Source organism: Callithrix jacchus, chromosome 6, assembly GCF_049354715.1.
Source record: "Callithrix jacchus isolate 240 chromosome 6, calJac240_pri, whole genome shotgun sequence".
NCBI lineage: Eukaryota > Metazoa > Chordata > Mammalia > Primates > Cebidae > Callithrix > Callithrix jacchus.
The window spans coordinates 80755076-80775658 of NC_133507.1; the positions used below are offsets into that span (position 1 = coordinate 80755076).

A 20583-nucleotide genomic window follows, 5' to 3' on the forward strand; every position below is an offset into this window, starting at 1 on the left:
TAGAGGAAAACAAGTCAGTACAAAAATCACTGAAAATCTCACTTTTCTTCCCATTCATGAGCATTAGTTTTTGTTTGACATACGATAATATCTTCACCTTCACCTATGTGCAAGCCTAGAATCCAGCACTAAATCATTAGGACCAGTTCAGGATGGAACTACAGCGTCTCAGCCTATATGATGGAATTTGAAGTGCAATGACCATCTATCTGAGTCATTTCTGTTTCTACATCCTTGAATCCTTTGGAAATTCTTAGCTGTTATCTTTCACTGTCCCATAGCTTTCCATTTTTTTCTTCCTAGCAAATGAAAGTCTGCAGAAATTTGAGAAAAGAGCAGATACAAGCCTAATCAAAGGAAGGTTGATTACTTTCCTGATATTCTGTAAATCTTGACATTCTATAAAAGAAATGATAGCATCTTAAAGAGCTAAAAAGCTTTCCTTATTCATTCATTTTTAATACAAACCTATAATTGGATCATTTGGTTTTAACAGGTTCTTTGATTTAGAGAACCATACTCATTATAATTGGTATTTATAAATTCATGTCAAAGAGAAATGTATTAAGAATTGTGGTTAAATTTGAAATTGGCCAATATAAGAAATTTTTTCTATTAATCCTGAAATATGTTTCTTCAGAACAGTTTTTAAATAATTTAACACTAAGATATTGCAACTCGAAATTTAAACCATTTTTAAAAGAGAGTTAAAACTGCCACAAAACCGAAAAATCTTCCCAATACATTATTTCATGCTACAATGGGAAATCATAGCAAAACCTGCAAAGGCAATGAATTTACATATTATTGCCTGGAAAAGTATCTCTAAGTGCACAATAATAGAGAGTAATTTTATTTGAAAACTCAAGACACCTTAAAGGACAAATAAAAAGAAAATGTTAAAATTATAATCCCTTACAGAGATTGAAGCTACACACATATTCCTGTGTGTACATTTATATCAGTTCTGAATAATATTATTCTGCTCATAAAAATGCTATACTTTTTCTAACGGAGATTATATACTAAATTTTTCATAGAATCTTTGGGAATTTGTACCCAAGCTAAAGCAATACACCAAAGCAGAATTCTAGAAGAAGCTGTTTTTAAACAAAAATGAATTAAAAGACAATAATGTGTTTATCTGTTAGGAACTTAAATATATAATCTTTTAATTTGAAGTCAGAAGATTAAAGATGCCTTTCATTTACCTATACCACTACCCAAACCATTAAGGCAGTTGGCTTATGAGTTCTACTTTGGCCTTTCGGCTCAATTGTCTGCCAGAAATCAATGTAATTACCTCTTTGAACTTCAACTGCTGCATCAGAAATAATGAGAGCAATACTTTCTAAAAATCTATGACTTTATGCACAGTCTCTAGAAGAAAAGACTGTATTTTATGATGTTGCTTCAACATAGTTGATTCAAAGTTCAGTAGTTTTCTGATTCTGCAGCTCTTTGTGATGTTTTTGTCTGTCATTACCTGGGAATACTGGAGTATTCAAATATGCACTGATCTTATCATTAATTTAATGGCTATTCTCTTTTATCATAAACTCTGGAGTATTCAATTAGTCATTAGGAATAGGATGTGAGGAAGTAAGAAACTGGTTCCATTTCCATGGACACTTTTGTTTCAAGTCAAAATGGAGTTAAAAGGGATAGATTTAGCACTATCACCCCACCCCTTGCTGTAAGCAACTAGAAAAAATCAGACAAAACATAGGAAACAGTCGTTTACAGGCATTTGAAAAGAGGCATTATTAGACTGTGATCCCTGAGAGAAAGGGAACAGATGATGAAAGGTTAACATGCACCATCTTACTTCCTGTAGGCAGTTTCCAGGCAACAGCACAGAGTCAAGCAGTCTTTCTAAATTGAAGAAAGAGAGATCAGAATTCAGGGATATTAAGAAAGGTGGAGTTTGTGGGGCATAGGAGCACAGAGGAAGGAGCTGCATGAAGAAGGAACTCTGGACATTTGCAGTGGGGTCTGGAGGAGGCTTTGTCTAAGTACTAATCTGTGCATGCATGAGAGGAAATGACCCAAGCTTGGGAAAGAACCACAAGAAATAAGAAGTCAGAAACATTCCTGGAGCTCACAGAGGGCGAGGAATTGTTCATATTTCCGCCAGCCAAGATGAAACAGTAACAACAACAACAACAACAACATTTTAAAAACCAAAAAAGCAAATATATAAGGTATCAAGTAGAAGTTTCAGAATGATGTTGCATTCCAAAGCTCTATGTAACTAAATTGCCAAAAACTAATGATAGAAAGAAAATCTTAACATCAGCCATAAAAATAAGATACACTGTGACACACTGCAAACAAAGCAATAAAGAGAAGAATGACAGCAGACTTCCATCACAAACTATACAAGCCAACTGTGTTGAGAGGGGCAAAAACTGTTTACCCACACCTCCTTATCAGGAGAAAATATATTACAAATGTGAAGAAGGAATATACATTTCTGGAAGAATTAAAAGAAGAGAATTCATCACCAGCAGAATTGCACTCCAGCAATGCTAAAGGAAGTTCTTTGGGCAGAGCTAAAATAACACCAGACGGAAAATTAAACTTACACAAAAGATTAAAGAAAGCCAGAAATGGTAAGTATGCATGGTCATGTAAAAAACAAAAAAAAAAACAAAAAAAAACAAAACGGCTTTCTCATTTTAAAAAATATCTTCAAAATAAAACAGCGGGCTGTTTAAAGCAAAAATAAGAGCAGTGTAGCATGGGATTCACAGCAAATGTGGAAGTAAAATACATGAGAACAGCAGTAATAAGGATAAAGAGACAGAAGCACCCTGTTGTGAGGTTCTTATACCACATGTGAAGGGGTATAAGGTAGATTGGGATAAGTTTTTTCTAATAAAAATTATTTCTATTAATTATTTTTACCTCATTATGTGACTTAAAAAAAATGTTAGATTTGGGGTACGTGTGCAGGTTAGTTACATCAGTAAATTGTATGTCACAGGGTTTGGTGTACAGATTATTTCATCTCTCAGGTAATAAGCATAATGCCTGATAGGTAGTTTTTGAACCTTCACCCTCCTCCCATCCTCCACCCTCAAGTAGTGGTGTCTATTGTTCCCTTCTTTGTGTCCATACTCAATGTTTAGCTCCCACTTAGAACACTTAGGATAACGGCCTCCAGCTTCATTCATGTTGCTGCAAAGGACACGATCTTTACTTTTTTATGGCTGCATAGTATTCCATGATGTATATGTACCACTTTTTCTTTATGGGTATTTAGGTTGATTCCATGTCTTTGCTATTGTGAATAGTGCTGAGATGAACATACATGTGCATGTGTCTTTATGGTAGAACAATTTATATTCCTTTCAGCATATACCTAATAATGGAATTGCTGGATAAAATCTTAATTCTTTTTTACATTCTTTGAGAAATTGCCAAACTGCTTTCTACAATGGCTGAACTAATTTACATTCCCCCTAGCAGTGTAAAAGATTTTCCTTTTCTCTATAATCTTGCCAGCTAGACTGTGATAAATTAAAGCCCTTCCCTCTTCTGGTGAAAGAGAAACACCAGGTGATTTGGCATTTGATTAAAATTGTCAGGCCGCCATAGGTATGTCTCTGAGAATGTTCCAAAAAAGAGACTGGAATTTGAGTCCATGGACTGAGTAGAGAAGATCCACCCTCAATGTGGGCAGACACCTTCCAATTGCCTGGGGTCCCAGATGGAATAAAAGGATGGTGAAAGGGCAAAATCTTGCTCTGTCTTCTGGAGCTAGGATGCCCTTCTTCTGCTGCTCTTGAATGTTACAACTCCCCTTCTCAGCTTTTGGATTCTGGGAACACACCAGCAATACCCAGGCTCCCAGGTTTTTGGACTTGGACTGGGAGTTATGATATTGGCTTCCTTGGTTCTGAGGCCTTCGCCCTTGGCAGGAGCCATGCTACCAGTTTCCCTGGTTCTCTAGCTTTCAGACACCTATCATGGGACTTCTCAGCCTCCATAATCAAGTGAGCCAATTCATATTCATAATTCATCAGTTCTACCTCTCTGGAGAACCATGTCTTAAACATCTATTGATTATTTATTATATGCCAGAAAAGTCCTAAATAATTTATATATATTAAGTCATTTAATTATCATAACTCTAATTAGATGGTCACTATTATTAAACCCATTCTACAGATATAGTCCTAAGGCACTCGCCCAATGTAGATATGATGAGATGCTTTAGTAGTTCAGGTGCAGGAGGAGAAAATCAGGACCAGGAAGAGAAATGAGGACTGTATTAGCCTAGTGAAGTTGTCCTGGAAGGTGTCAGACGAGCTAGCTCTTGCAAAGATCTATGCTAATGACTACCAGGTTTAACATGCCAAATGTCACAATCTAATATTACTAAAGAGCTAGTACTTCAGCAGAGTAGTTTAAGTCACTTCCTCAGCTCTCTCAACATTTATTAAATGCCTACTATGTTCTAGCCTCTGCAATCAAAGAGATAAACAAAGGATGGCTATTTTTGAAAATGTACATACAATACTCACCATATTACTAGATGTCATTGGGGTAGAGCTCCCACTTTCAAAAAGCTTGTAATCTAGTTGGTTGTGTGTGCATGCACATGTGTGTATATGTACATGTGTGCAAAGTAACTAAAAACCAACTGAGACTAGGTTATAATCATGAGCTAAACTGAGTAATACTCTACAATTCAGTAAAGCAGATTACTGTGAATTACTCAGATGGCTTCATGGAAGTGATGGCTTGGAGTTGAATACTGAAAAAGAAGCCACATTTATATAAGTAAAGGAAGCAGGAATAATTTACCAGGTGGTGATAACAAAATGAGAAAGACTTAGGTGGAGATAAGTGCAGTTGGTAAAATTGAGAGTGAAAATGTTAAAAGATGGCTGAAAATAAAGTCACTCACGTAGAGGAGACAAGAGGGATACAAGTTGGACATTAAAATTAATTCGAATCCCATATTGTTGTTGCAAATATAGGCTTGATAATTTTCATCTTCAAATTCTAACTAAATCATTCTGTTTTATTTATGCAGGAGAAAGGGCAGAAATATAAGATAGAGTGCAGAGAATACTCGAAACAACAGATAAAGATAAGGTTTCAAAGATCATCTGATATGTTTGTAATTTCCTTGGAATTCAGAAATATTGATAAAATTTAAAACAGAGAATGTTACCAGATCCAAGATCTTATTTTTAAGCTCAAACTTCTGTAAGCAATTAACAAATAGGCATCATGGATCCCACTAAACATTATCAAACCCATATAGAAAATGGGAACTTTAGATCAAAGAGCAGCATGAGCAGTGACATTCCCACAGGCTGGTGATGTGCCTGCCTTGCTCAAACGACAGGGCACTGGGCCTTCCATGCGTCCAGGGGACATCCCCACTGTAACGTGTCAACAGATTTGCAAATGTGCTCACATATCCTTACCCCCTGCTCAGCTCAGATCACCTCGGTACAATGTCTCTCTGCTCTGCAGGGTCCTTCTAATGGCTCCAACTGCCAATTAAACACCTTCATCATCTGTGTGTCTAAAATTGGATGAAGGTATCAAGTTTGGCTGCCTGATGAGACTAATTAAGTACTTTGCAGAGGTGTGAAGAAGTAATCAGTCCTCTCTGGGGAAAAGAGAAAAAAATACGAGGAAAACCCTCAGAGGTGACTCTGTCACAGTTCCTGTCTCTATTGATGATTCATAAGATCACAGCTTAAGAATCTTCTACCATAAATCGAGGACCTGTGTTAACAGCAGGTAATGAAACATCATCTCACAACTCTTCCCCCACTAATTCAGCACATCCACCCTGCATCCTAAAATTGTTACATTGCCGTATACTGACACCTAGTGTCCAGAGTCAGGTGAGCCCAAAGGTGACATTTTTCTTCAGTCATCCTCAGGGGGCTTCCTGTGGGACATGGCTGTCTCCCACATCAGGTTTCCTGGTGTGATTCCTCACTCTCGTCAAGGCATCCACGTGAAACTGAAATCAAGAATTTACTTTAGCGCAGTTCAGCTTCCGTTTTGTGGACTACCTTCCTCGACTACTATAAACTGCAAAGTCTTCCCAGAACAACTCTTCTTTGTACTGAGCACACATCAAACTCCCACCTTTCCATCCTCCTCCTCTCCTACATTATCAGCGTGTGGACTTTCGTTACATAAAGTCTATATATTTTAATAGCAATATATGCTGCACCAAGTATAATTGGAAAGAGAAAGCTGTACCAGAAATGCCTCAGAATTGTCCATAATAGCAACACGTAAGCGGTTTTTGAATTATTTCATTTTGGAGATTCACCTCTTTCCTCCTTCTACTCCCACAACCACACAGTGAGACAGAGAAAGAGATGTTAATGAATAATCCAAAGTCAACAGAATAACAGAATATAACAAAAATAAAAAATAATCCCAAGAAGTAAGTACTTAAGAGACTCTATTTTCTTCTTTTTTTTTTAAAATTTTTTATTGCATTTTAGGTTTTGAGGTACATGTGCAGAACATGCAAGAAAGCTGCATAGGTACACACATGGCAGTGTGTTTTGCTTCCTTTCTCCCCTTCACCCACATTTGGCATTTCTCCCCAGGCTATCCGTCTCCAGCTCCCCCGCCCCCACTGGCCCTCCCCTTTTCCCCCCAATAGACCCCAGTGTTTAGTACTCCCCTCCCTGTGTCCATGTGTTCTCATTTTTCATCACCCGCCTATGAGTGAGAATATGCAGTGTTTCATTTTCTGTTCTTGTGTCAGTTTGCTGAGAATGATGTTCTCCAGATTCATCCATGTCCCTACAAACGACACGAACTCATCATTTCTGATTGCTGCATAATATTCCATGGTGTATATATGCCACATTTTCCCAATCCAATCTATCATCAGTGGGCATTTGGGTTGATTCCAGGTCTTTGCTACTGTAAACAGTGCTGCAATGAACATTCGTGTACATGTGTCCTTATAGTAGAACGATTTATAGTCCTTTGGATATATACCCAGTAATGGGATTGCTGGGTCAAATGGAATTTCTATTTCTAAGGCCTTGAGGAATCGCCACACTGTCTTCCACAATGGTTGAACTAATTTACACTCCCACCAACAGTGTAAAAGTGTTCCTTTTTCTCCACATCCTCTCCAGCATCTGCTGTCTCCAGATTTTTTAATGATCGCCATTCTAACTGGCATGAGATGGTATCTCTATTTTCTTCTAAGTAATGTTTAGAGATAAGCTAGAGCCGTTTCTAGTAGGAAGTGTAAAATTTTTGAAGATGTGAGCTTTCAGATAGCAATAATTTCTCTCAAAAGCATTTTTAGATCTACATTACTGTTTTTGAGTCAGACTTTTTCCATACAAGCAAAATAGAAGATGTGAGCAATTAGAAAAGTTTGGTGAGTAGAATATGCACAAATGCGAATAGCATTTTTGGTCTTCAGTTAGATTTTCCAGGTTAGTTTGCTGTGCAATACATGGGACATAGTCATACTAAAAAAAATATTCATTGTTTACATGAAATCAAATTTTACATTAAACTTAACTAGCTATCCAGTATTTTATCAGATACTATTTCAGGGGGGAAAAAAAGATCTAACTAGGAAAAATAACTGGGCTCCTAGTGAAACTTGAGTCATTTTTATGGAAATGGGTGATATAGTGGAGTTCCACAGACCAAATACAAAAGTGAAGGCCCAACACTGTAAGCATTCAAGTACTACTTTGCATTTATTTGATGCTTCATAATTGGCAGAAGATTTCATATTTATTATAGCATCTGGATCCTCCTCATGACAACCTTTATGTGGGTGTTTTTATGCACACTTAAAAGCTCAGAGATGTTAAGTAATTATAATTGTAATCTGCATGAAGCTATATGAAAAAGTCAGAATTCAAATCCAAGTCTCCCAGCATGGTGCAGTTTCTACAAATACAGGAAGAGTTCCTGTGAATACTTCACAAGACTTTTAATCCCTGAACTGCACATGAAAATTAAGAATCTGAAAAGCCCAGTAACATCATGACATAATGCCAACAAAATGAAAAGATATTCTCAGTAACAGTCATTAACCCGCCTTACATGTTTTCAGACTGTAGAGCCCAGTTTGGTTATTAAACCACAAAAGTATTCACTTTATTTCCCCATGTACAGTAAGACATTATTCTGACACGGTCTTAGTCACACATACAAAAATATCTAAACCTCCAATCACTACTCTCTGTAAACCATTTACATGTCTAAAGATCTTCACTAAAATCACAGGATAATTCAAATCTGTTTACCTTAGAGCTTGTGTTCCCTAGATCTTTACATTTCAAATTTAGAAAATGTTCTTGTCATAATTCTTTTTACTGTTAACTATCAAGGTATTTTTAAATTGAGAAGTATTAAAGCTGGTGTTCATAGTGTATATTGCACTTCTGCCCTGAGCAGTTTTTATTTCTTACCTGTGATCTTCAAATTCCAGTGTTCAGAGAGAGATCCAAGATGGCTGATAACTAGCAGCTCAGGATTGTAGCTCCCAGTGAAAGTGCAAAGAACAAGAGGATGCCACACTTTCAGACAAATTGTTGTTGCTCATGGACCAGGAGATTCCCAGCAGAGGAGCCCCATGGGTCACCAGCGACTCTTGTGGCCAGTGTGGCCATTCTTGGTGCAGAGTAAATGGGACTGGGTCCCCTTTTGGTCGGCGTTTGGAGCTCTGGGAAGGCAGAGTCGCCTATTCAGCTGATTGAAAAAGGGACTCAAGAAGAAAGCCAGACCAGAGATTCCCAGGCAGAAAAGCACCATGAATCTTAACACCACTATTTTAGCCAGCGCAGTGGGTTGCTCAGATTCCAGCACTGGGAATGAACAAGTTGAACGTCCACTCAGAGACCTAATTTGAAAGTCAGTAATTACAAAGACCACAGGTGGATAAATTTACAATGACAGGAAGCAACCCGCATAAAAAGGCTGAGGATACCCAAAATCAGAATGCCTCTTCCTCTACAGAGGATCACAGTTCCTCATCAACAAGGGAACAAGGCCTGATGGAGAATGAGTGCATTGCATTAACAGAATTAGGCTTCAGAAAGTGGATAATAAGAAACTTCTGTGAGTTAAAAGACCATGTTCTAGCCCAATGTAAAGAAACTAAGAACCTTGAAAAAAGGTTTGATGAAATCCTAATGAGAATAGACAATTTAGAGAGGAATATAAGTGAATTAATGGAACTGAAGAATACAACACGAGAACTCCATGAAGTATGCACAGATTTTAACAGTCGAATTGATCAAGCAGAAGAAAGGATATCAGAGGTCGAAGACCAACTTAATGAAATGAAATGAGAAGACAAGATTAGAGAAGAAAGAGTAAAAAGGAATGAGCAAAGTCTGCAAGAAATATGGGACTATGTGAAAATACCTAATTTACGTTTGATAGGTGTACCTGAATGTCATGAAGAGAATGAATCCAAGCTGGAAAATATTCTTCAGGGTAATTATTCAGGAAAACTTTCCTAAACTAGTAATGCAGGACAATACTCAACTCCAGGTAATACAGAGAACACCACAAAGATATTCCTCAAGTAGAGCAACCCCAAGACACATAATCATTAGATTCACCAGGGTTGAAATAAAGGAGAAAATTCTAAGGGCAGCTAGAGAGAAAGGTCAGGTTACCCATAAAGGGAAGCCTATCAGACTCACAGCAAATCTCTCAGCAGAAACCCTACAAACTAGAAGAGAGTGGGGGTCAATATTCAATATCCTCAAAGAAAAGAATTTTCAACCCAGAATCTCATATCCAGAAACTAAGCTTCATAAACGAAGTAAAAATAAAATTTTTCATGAACAAGCAAGCACTCAGAGATTTCATCACCACCAGGCCTGCTTTACAAGAGCTTCTGAAAGAAGCACTATACACAGAAAGGAACAACCAGTATCAGTCATCCCAAAAACTTACCAAAAGGTAAAGAGTATCTCCATAATGAAGAATCTATATCAACTAATGGGAAAAATAGCCAGCTAGCATTAAACAACAATATTAAACTCACAAATACCAATATTAATCCTAAATTTAAGTGGGTTAAATGCCCCAATCAAAGACACAGACAGGCAAATTGAATAAAAAGTCAAAACCCATTGATATGCTGTATCCAGATCCATCTTATAAGCAAGGACACACAAAGACTCAAAACAAGGGTTGGTGGAAGACTTATCAATCAAATGGAGAGCAAAAATAAAAATAAAAAAGAAGCAGGAGTTGTAACTTTCGTCTCTGTCAAAATAGACTTTAATAGTAACAAAGACTAAAAGAAACAAAGAAGGACACTACATAATGGTAAAAGGATCAATGAAACCACACGAGTCAATGATTATAAATATATATGCACCCAACATAGGAATACCGAGATACATAAGACAAGTTCTTAATGACTTATAAAGAGACTTGGACTCCCACACAATAATAGCGGGAGACTTTGACACCATATTGTTAATATTCAATGGATCAACGAGATAGAAAATTAACAGGAACATTTATGATTTGAACTCAGACCTGGAACAAGTAAACTCAGTGAATATTTATAGAATTCTTCACTCCAGGCCTATAGAACATACATTTTTCTCAGTATCACATTACACCTATTTTGAAAGTGACCACATAATTGGAAGTAAATCACTCCTCAGCATTTGCATAGCATTTCACAGACTTAAATGAAATACTGGTTGCCTATTTGTTCTTTTCTTCCCTTATTCCTTCCTGTCTCTGCTGTTAAGCACAATTATCGGCATAAAAGAGGTTTTTAATACCTATTTTTAGATTGCATTCCAGCCTGGGCAATAGAACAAGACTCCTGTTCTCTCTCCCCCTTTCTCTTTCTCTTTCTTTCTTTCAAAAAAAAAAAGATAATACCAATAAAGGGAAATACCCTTTAGCCATCCTTTCTCCACTCTAACTCTCTATGGAGTTAACCACTACCATCACTTCATCCTTTCTCTGCAAAAAAGAAAAAAAAGTCTAGTGTTCATAAAAATTCCCTAAGGAGTTTGTTAAAACATACGTTCCTAAGCCCCTACTCTTATAGATTCTGATTCTATATATCTGGGGCTATGTACACTGCAGGCTCCACTGTTACCATCCCTTTTCCTACCTCCTGGTCATTCTTATTCAAGAGTCTGGAGCAGAGGTTTTCAAACACTATTGAGCATGTGAGTCACTAGCCATCTTGTTAAAATACACGTTCTGGGACAGTAGTTAAGGATAGGGCCAGAGATCTTGGATATCTAACAAGCTCTGGGTTGCCTTGTATATCCCAGTTGTAAACCTAGGCATTTCTACTTTGTATGTAGCTAGATTGCCACAGACCAAATCCTCTGAGTTTACAGAATACAACTTACAGATGCTTCTTGCTCAGTGGCTAAAGAGATTTTGCTTAAGTCTTCTCTTTACCCTGCTCTTGATTCTGTCCACAGGCCTGGGGCCTAAAGGATAGCCTTAGTCACCTCAAGAAGTAGCTAAGAACAAAGCAGGCCAGTATCCTGGTGGGAGTCCCACCAAAACCTATGCCTGCTTTTCTCTAAGCCAAATCATTTCCTGATACAAAGGAGACAGAAAACCCAGGGCAGTATCACTCCCTATGAGTCACAGTCAAACTAAGAACCAAAATATTAAATCAAGGGCTCCCTTTCTGTTGTATCCCAGAGGCATATGACATTCACTCTCCATAACATTTCTCGACACAATCCATGTGTTTCATCTAACAGTGGATGGCTAGAACATATAGGACAGCCTTGGCTTTTCTAGAAATGGCAAGAGCATATGTCTGTCTTCATGCAATAAATACTGAAAAATTATTGCAGCAACCATGCAGGCAACTTTGAAAATGTATTCTCAATAGTTAAGTTGTATAACCAGGTCTAGTATATTCACAGACTTTTACTTATGTATATTTTTTATTTTTATTATTACCTTTTTTTACATGTTATTTTCTTATCACCAGGTAATATTTCTATAGAATCTTTTCTTAAAATAACACAGAATATTGTCTCCAAACTTAAACTATCTTTTTAGATATGCTCAGTTAAGTAGAAAATATTCCCTCTTGTCTCTTTTGGTTTTATAATACTATGTCTTTATAGAAAGAGCAGACTACAATCCAATATTCTTTCCAGTTGAGCATTTAGTGATAACTGTATATGCCTTGGTTTGCTTAAGAATGCATTCTTTGTTATTCAGATCTAGCATTTTCTATAATAAAAAGGAGGCCATATGTTAATCAGAAAATAATAATACAGGGAAATATAAGAGTGAGATGAGAAAGGAAACCCAAGGATTACATATTAGCCTCCAGATAATCTCATAATCTGGTAATTCGAGCAACCTTTATAGCTCTATGAAGGCTCTGCTTTACCTCTGAAGGATAAGAACATAGCAAGAGGGAGCGAAAGGAAGAAGACATGTAGATAAGGGAAAACAGAACAGCCACTGAGAGACAGCTATTCAGCCCTGCCTTTTCTCCTTAGTTTTGCTGTAGTGGAAAAAAAAAAAAGAAAAGAAAAGAAAGAAATTTTGGAGGGAGATAAATCCAAGCTTGAATCTCACATCTGTCACTGTGTGTTGCTATATCGCTTCAGGTAGTTTACTTAGCCTCTTTGAGTCTCAGTCTATGAAACATAGAAACTACTCCTTCCCTGGCAGAGTTCTTGAGAAGATAGATGTTAGGTAGGTATGGAGCCTGAAAATAGAACAACAAAGAAAAGCTATTATTAATGGTCGCTGCCACCACTTCTTCATCTGTTCAACTTTCAACAATATTTATTAATTGCCTCTCTGTGGCAGGAATATAGTGAAGTCCTAAGAACATAGATAAAAATCTCTGGCCTCAAGAGGTTTATGCTTCATCATTTGAATACCACAGTAATCAAAATTTCATCCCTTACTGTTCCACTGAAACTCCTCCAGCAAAGTCACCATTGCCCTGTCTATCAAATATGACGATCTCTTTTTGGTCCTTAATGAGAAGCATTGTGTAGTATCTGCTAATCTTGAGCAATTATCTTCACGATGTTTAAAATATGCCTTTCTCCTGATTTTTGTCTACCCACTGACTAAAGTTCTGCAGTCTCTGTTGCTAGTTTTCTTCTTCTGTTACTCCTTTAATTGGTATTTCCTAGAGTTCTGACTTTTGCCCTTTTTCTTTTATACTCTCCACTCGTGGCCCTTGATCTTTTCAGAGGCATGACTCCTTCAAAGACCTAAAAGAAGCTCTGTGCCCTCTAAGGGGAAACAGAAACTACTTATAAATATACAGGAATTTATACGCATTTTTAGAAATTTCACAAATCTTCTTTCCTCTCTGCAAAGCCCATCATTGTACTCCAGTTTAAGGGGTTCCTATGGCTCTAACCCTTTGTTAAAGACTCTCAAATCTTAGCTGGACACAGTGGCTCATGCCTGTAATCCCAACACTTTGGGAGGCCAAGATTGGCAGATCACTTGAGGTCAGGAGTTTGAGACCAGCTTGGCCAACATGATGAAACCTGTCTCTACTAAAGATTCAAAAATTAGCCTAGGCATGGTGGCACATACCTGTAATCCTAGCTACTAAGGAAGCTGAGGCAGAAGAATCACTTGAACCTGGGAAGCGGAAGTTACAGTGAGCAGAGATCACTCCACTGCAGTCCAGTTTGGATGTCAGAGCAAGACTCTGTCCAAAACAACCACACAAAAAACCCTCAAATCTTGATCTCTCACACAAATCACTCACTTAAGCAATAGACCTTTCAAATGACTTATTGGACAAAACTCCACATGAATGCCCTTCAGGCATCTCAAAATAAAAAATGTCTCAAACTAAGCACATTATCATTCTCCTTAAACTTGCTTTCCTCTTGGGAGGAAGTATCCTATGAGAAAGGGAATACTAGTTTTAAACCAAACAGACCCAGATTTAAATCGAGCCCTAGAAGCTTCAGTAATACCTTTCCTCTCTGTGCTTTCATTTCTTCATTTATAATATGAAGATAAAACACTTCAATTTTCTGCATTATTATGAGGATTAAAGTAGATATTTTTAAAATGCCTAGTCAAGTGCCTGTCATATAGCATATGTTCTACAAATATCCACCTTTTACTGGATTCCCAGTCTCAGTAAAAGGAACTCCATTTGCCAAATATCCAGAGTCAAAAATTTAGAAGTCACCTTCAACTTGTCCTTTTTTCCTCATTAGCAACCCATGGATAGCTAAGTTGATTCCTTACCTCTCCCCTTCTCTTAGTTCAGGCTTTTGGTGTTCTTCCTCATGGATACTACAAGAGTTTCCTAACTGGTTCACCCAATTACAGCCCAACACCCCTCTAATCTATTCTCTGCACTGTAGCCAGATCTTTCCAAGACACAAACCTGATAATGGCATGACTGCTTAAATCTACCCACTTACTTCTCATTGCTTCAAGGATTACATCTGCCTTAGTATTGCGCTGAAGACCAGTTACGATCTGGTCCCCATCTACCTTCAACTCAATCCCTTGAACTAGTTGTGGATCTCCCAAACTGCCCAGTCTTTTGGATTCTATTCCTCTATTCAGGCTGCTTTCTTTGCCTGAAATGTTCTCAACTCCGTACATTTCTTCTGGCCACAGGATGATGCAACACACAGGCCCTCAGAAGATTCTAGCACATACTCTTGGACTTGCAGCTTCATAACCATGAAGTAAATAAATTTCTTTATGTATTACTCAGTCTGTAGGATTATGTTATAACAACATAAAACAGACTAAGACAATGACTCAGCTACAAATTTCAGGTTCAAGAATCTAATCAGGGCCATATGGTGTTAGTCTATACCTATATAATTGCATATAACATCCTGCCTTTATAGAATAGCATTAGTAGAGGTAGTAGAGGTCTTCAGGCTGGTAACTCCTAGACATACTTAGTTTAAAAGAATAATCTAGAATTCTCTCCTCAAATTTAGAATTTCTCCTCAACTCTAGAACATTATTTCCTATCACAAATGTTTGCAAAGTGAAGGCCTCAAATCACCAGCTTCTTTGGAGCTTTCCTTTCGTCTTCATCTCTGAACAACTTGACACCCACAGACTTTAACTAGGAACCATGAAGTCACAACAGAGAAAGCAAGCTTCCAATTCTTCCTTGGTTGTACCTGGTACCTAGTGTTTTCTCTAAGAAAATATTCAGCTCTCTTTCAATTTCACATCTTAGAAACTAAAAGAGAGTCTGATGACTTTAGTCATTGGCCTACTTAATAAATTCCCAGCATAAAACAACATTAGTTAAAGAAAAAGACAATTTGAAGGGAACATTTTTTTACTTCTATCCCACTACTGATCAACTGCCTCCTACTATGTACAGGAAAAGAGGAAATAAATGTGCAATATGAGGATTCTGGAGCAGGGATAATTTCCTAAGATTAATGGTTTTTGAGATATCAGATGGTTTCCAAGGAAAGTCCTAGAACTCCTTCCCTGGATATACTTAACTAAGACATTCCAAGATATTCTCCTTTATTTGTGATTGAGTATATATTGATTTGAACAGCTGCAGGAGTGTCAGCCTGTGATTTGTAAAGTCTACTAATTGGGACATTACTAATTTCTGGTAATCTGGCAGGAGTAGAATGAAGTTTGTTTTATGTTATCAACATAACATAAAACATAAGAGCATTTGTTAAATTAACTGTATATGTGATTGTGGTCAAAATGCTGAAATTACCTAGCAGAACTATCTTCAAATATCTTACAAAAATACAATTGGCAAAAATTGTGCTTTTAGATATTTACTCAACTGACTTGAAAACATGTCCCCAGAAAAACCTGCACATAAATACTTACTGGCAGTTTTATTCACAATTGTCAAAAACTGGAAGAAATCACAATGTTCTTTAATAGGTATAAATGGTGGTACATCTATACATTAGAATACTATTGAGGAATCAAAAAGACAGAAATACAGGCCGGGCATAGAGGCTCACACCTATAATACTAAGGCTTCGAGAGGCTGAGGTGGGAGGATCACTTGAGGCCTGAAGGATGAGACCTCTTTCTCTACAAAATTTTTTACAATTAGTGAAGCATGATGGTGTGCACCTGTAATCCCAGCTACCTGGGCAGGAGGGTTGCCTGAGCCCAGGAATTTGAAGTTATAGTGAGCACTGTACTCCAGCCTGGGCAGCAGAGCTATAAGACCGTGTCTTTAAAAAAATCCATAAAAAGGCAGGAATCAACTGTTATGCCATACAAAAACGTGAATGAATCTTAAATGCAGCTATTACTATGTGAAGAAACCCAGCCTGAAAATGCTATATACTGCATTATTCCATTTCTATTTAGGGTTACTACCATTTGGTGTTAACTGGCTATTTTATCCATTTGTTGATGTAAATTCTTATTTATGTTGATGCTCTTTACTTTTTGGTATATTTTTAGAAAGGCTCATAATGGTTGTTCCTTTCTATGTATAATGCTTCTTTCAGAAGTTCTTGTAAAGCAGGCCTGGTGGTAATAAAATCTCTGAGTGCTTGCTTGTTCATAAAAGATTTTATTTTTCCTTCAATTGTGAAGCTTAGTTTGGCAGGATATGAGATTCTAGGCTGAAAGTTCTGTTCTTTAAGTATGTTGAATATTGGCCCCCACTCTCTTCTGGCTTGTAGGGTTTCTGCTGAGAGATCTGCTGTAAGTCTAATAGGCTTCCCTTTATGGGTAACCTGGCCTTTCTCTCTGGCTGCCCTTAGTATTTTCTCCTTCATTTCGATCCTGGTGAATCTAACGATTATGTGCCTTGGGGTTGCTCTTCTTGAGGAATATCTTTGTGGTGTTCTCTGTATTACCTGGGGTTGAATAGTGTCCTGCTTTGCTAGATTGGGAAAATTTTCCTGGATAATATCCTGAAAAGTATTTTCCAGCTTGGATTCATCCTGTCCATCACATTCAGGTACACCAATCAAACATAGATTGGGTCTTTTCACATAGTTCCATATTTCTTGGAGACTTTGCTCATTCCTTTTCATCCTTTTTTCTCTATTCTTGTCTTGTCGTTTTATTTCATTAAGTTGATCTTCGACCTTTGATATCCTTTCTTCTGCTTGATCCATTCTGCTATTTAAACTTGTGCATATTTCACTAAGTTATCGTGTTGTATCTTTCAACTCCGTTAGTTCGTTTATATTCCTCTCTATATTGTCTATTCTTTTCAGCATTTCATCAAACCTTTTTTCAAAGTTCTTAGTTTCTTTACATTGGGTTAGAACAAGTTCTTTTAATTCCCAGAAGTTTCTTATCATCCACCTTCTGAAGCCTACTTCAGATAATGGAACACAGTCCTTTTCCATCAGGGCTTGTTCCATTGCTGATGAGGAACTGCAATCCCCTGTAGAGGGAGAGGGGTTCTGATTTTGGGTATGCTCGGCCTTCTTAGGCTAATTTTTCCCCTTTATTATAAATTTATCCATCTGTCGTCTTTACAATTACCGCCTTTCTAATTAGGTTTCTGAGTCGACGTCCAATTTATTGATTCCCCGTGCTGGGATTCAAGCAGCACAGCGATAAGCAGCGATAAGACTGATGGTGCTCTTCTGCCCGGGAATCTCTGGTCTGGCTTCCTTCTTGAGTCTGCAACAAGTGGCTCTGCCTTCCCAGAGCTCCAAACACCAGTCAGTAAGGGAACCAGTCCCGTTTACTCTGCATGAAGAGCTGCCGCGCCAAGGCGCCGGCAAAACCGCTGCACTGGCCACAAGAGTCGCGCTGGCGACCCGTGGGGCTCCTTGACTAGAAATCTGCTGGTCCGTGAGCAACGAAAATTCGTCTGAAAGTGTGGTGTCCTCTCGTTCTCTGAGCTTTCACTGGGAGCTACAATCCTGAGCTGTTAGTGATCAGCCATCTTTGATCTCTCAATCCCCCAATCAAAAGATACAGCCAAAACCTAACGGTATATCCAAAGATACACAAAGACTCAAAACAAAGGGTTGGAGAAAAATTTACCAACCAAATGGAGAGCAAAAATAAATAAATAAACAAAAAGCAGGAGTTGCAATTCTCACATTTGATAAAATAGATTTCAAAGCAACAAAGATACAGTGGTAAAAGGATCAATGCAACAATAAGAGATCTTAATACCCAGATACATAAGACCCATAACGAGATTTAGACTCAAGAGACAGAAAATTAATAAGGATATCCAGGACTTCAACTCAGATCCAGAACAAGTAAACTCAATAAATATATATAGAGTTCTCCATTTTAAATACACAAAATATTGATCGGCCATTATTAATACCCATTTTTAGAATGAAGCAATATTACTGTTCTCTCTCCCTCTTTTTCTTCCTCTTTCTTCCTCTCCTTCTCTCCTTTTTTTACTTTTCAACATCCTAGTTCCTCACCTCTACTCAATACATTCCTCTGAACACCTGATTCCTTGTGATTCTCCTGTCCAAAAAAAAAGAAAAGAAAAGAAAAAAAATATTCCATTTCTATGTCATTCTGGAAAAGTCAAAATTGAGATAGTGAACACATCAGTGGTTGCTAGAGGTATAGGGAAGTGGGCGGGTTTACTAGATGAAACAAAAAGGATCTTTTTATAGTTGTAAAACCTTTCTGTATGACACCATAATAATGGTATATCCATGATACTTATGTATGGATTTGTCAAACCCTATAGAAAAAGACAATTTAAAGTGAAAAATTTTTGACTTCCATCCTACTACTGACCAGCTATTTCCCACTATGTACAGGAAAAGAAGAAATAGATATGCAATATGCACAAAGAGAACTTAAATGGATGAAGAAATTTTTAAAAATCTTAGGAACCCCAGAATGGAATGCAGATTGTGGCAAAAGATCACAACCATATTACAAGCATATAAAATAACTTCACTGAGGCCAGGTAGAGGTGGGAGGGAAGTTTGCTGACTTCAACAACTTTGAAAATAAGTGGAGTCTATAAGATTAAAAGCAAAAGAACTGTACGTAAGCATTGTACTCTAATTGGTAAATCTGTTTCTAACAGGTATGACTGACAACAATTCATAAACAACTATACATGTACACTGAATTCAGGTTAACAGTTATGAATCCATTACACATGTAACCTGGAATTTGGACAGTTAGGTAAATGGATGGCAGACGATGAGAGCCACGTGTCTCACACTGGAGTGAAAGGTTATAAACAAGCAAGGGGAGAAGGATACAGTGATCCACATGATGATGGAATTGAACTGAAAATAACAGTTCTAGTTTTTGAACTTAGAACTCCTATGTAGCTGTCAAAGGTACAGATGGATACATATATAAATACAGATATGCATATTCAGTCAGGTTAGTATATGCACATATATTTCTTTGCTATATCATCTGAGAGGGTCTAGAAGCAACAATACTCCAAATGTCCAAATCTTGACTTCTAATATCATTTTCCATTAAAAGGACCCTTGGCTCTTTGGGGAAGCAGCTGATTTTAGGATTGGGGCAGGGAATATACAAGATGAGCCTTATAGAAATTAAGAAAATGCTCAAGAAAAAAATCAATAAACATAAAACGATGAGAGTGTGTCAAAAAGACTTAAGTGCCAACTAAAAGAAAGCTCAATAGCCAAAGCTGGAACAATATGAACAACAAAATAAAGTAGTATTGGATTATAACCCAAAATGTAAAATAAATATCCATGAGTCCATGCTAACATAAATGATTGAATACATAAACAAATGCAGGAGTACAGACAAATCTTCTATGTAGAACAATTCCAAATAATTTATGAAGATATTCTGTCCTCATAAAGGTGGAGTATAACAATCTCCCATTCCTATAGCTTGGGCTGCACAGAGTGATGTTCTTCCAAAGAGTATAATATGGAAAGGAAAAGAAAAAGAGTGACTTCACAGTGGAGAAACCTGACAAACCCTACATTAAAAAGGTGATAAAGGTTAGCATTAACAGTAGTTAAGTCACGTGGATAGAATATACCCTTGATGTGACGTGATGAGATCACTTAACCTTACCTCTTTACTCAAAAAAACAAAAACAAAAAAACCTGTAACCTTAGTTAATGCATGAGAAAAAAATACAGGCAAAACCCAATTGAAGGACATTGGACCAAATTCCTGATAAGTCGCCTCAAAACTATTAAGGTTATCAAAACCAAGGACAGTTTCAGAAACGGTCACAGTCTAGAGAATCCTGGGGAGTCACATGGTGATGTATTCTGGACAGAATCCTGTAACGGAAAAGAACACAAGGTCCAAAACTAAGGACATCTGAAATAAAATATGGGCTTATAGGTTTTAGTCCATTTTTAAAAACATATTAGATACATGAAAATGATATACGATTTCCAAATCAAACTCCTAACATTTATTTATTGAGCCTATTGAGAGCCTGGCTGGCACTGTGGTAGGACTGGAGATATGGAAAAAAGGTAAGTGCCCTATGCTCAAAAACAGCGACTCACGAAAAATAAACAGCTATGACAAAAAGAACAGAACACTGTATGTCCTGGAGGCAGTAAAAAAGGCTTAAGTTGGGAAGCCTATCAATTGCATCCAGGCGTTAATGAAAGCTAATTGACCCGCCTAAGGCATGTCAGG

General features: G+C 37.4%; 1 long non-coding RNA gene across 1 annotated transcript in view; it reads right to left on the bottom strand.

The window, feature by feature from the left end:
• Positions 1-20583, bottom strand: part of LOC144576804 (uncharacterized) — a 251157-nt gene that overhangs the window by 229951 nt on the left and 623 nt on the right. The gene's annotated exons all lie outside the window — the stretch shown is intronic.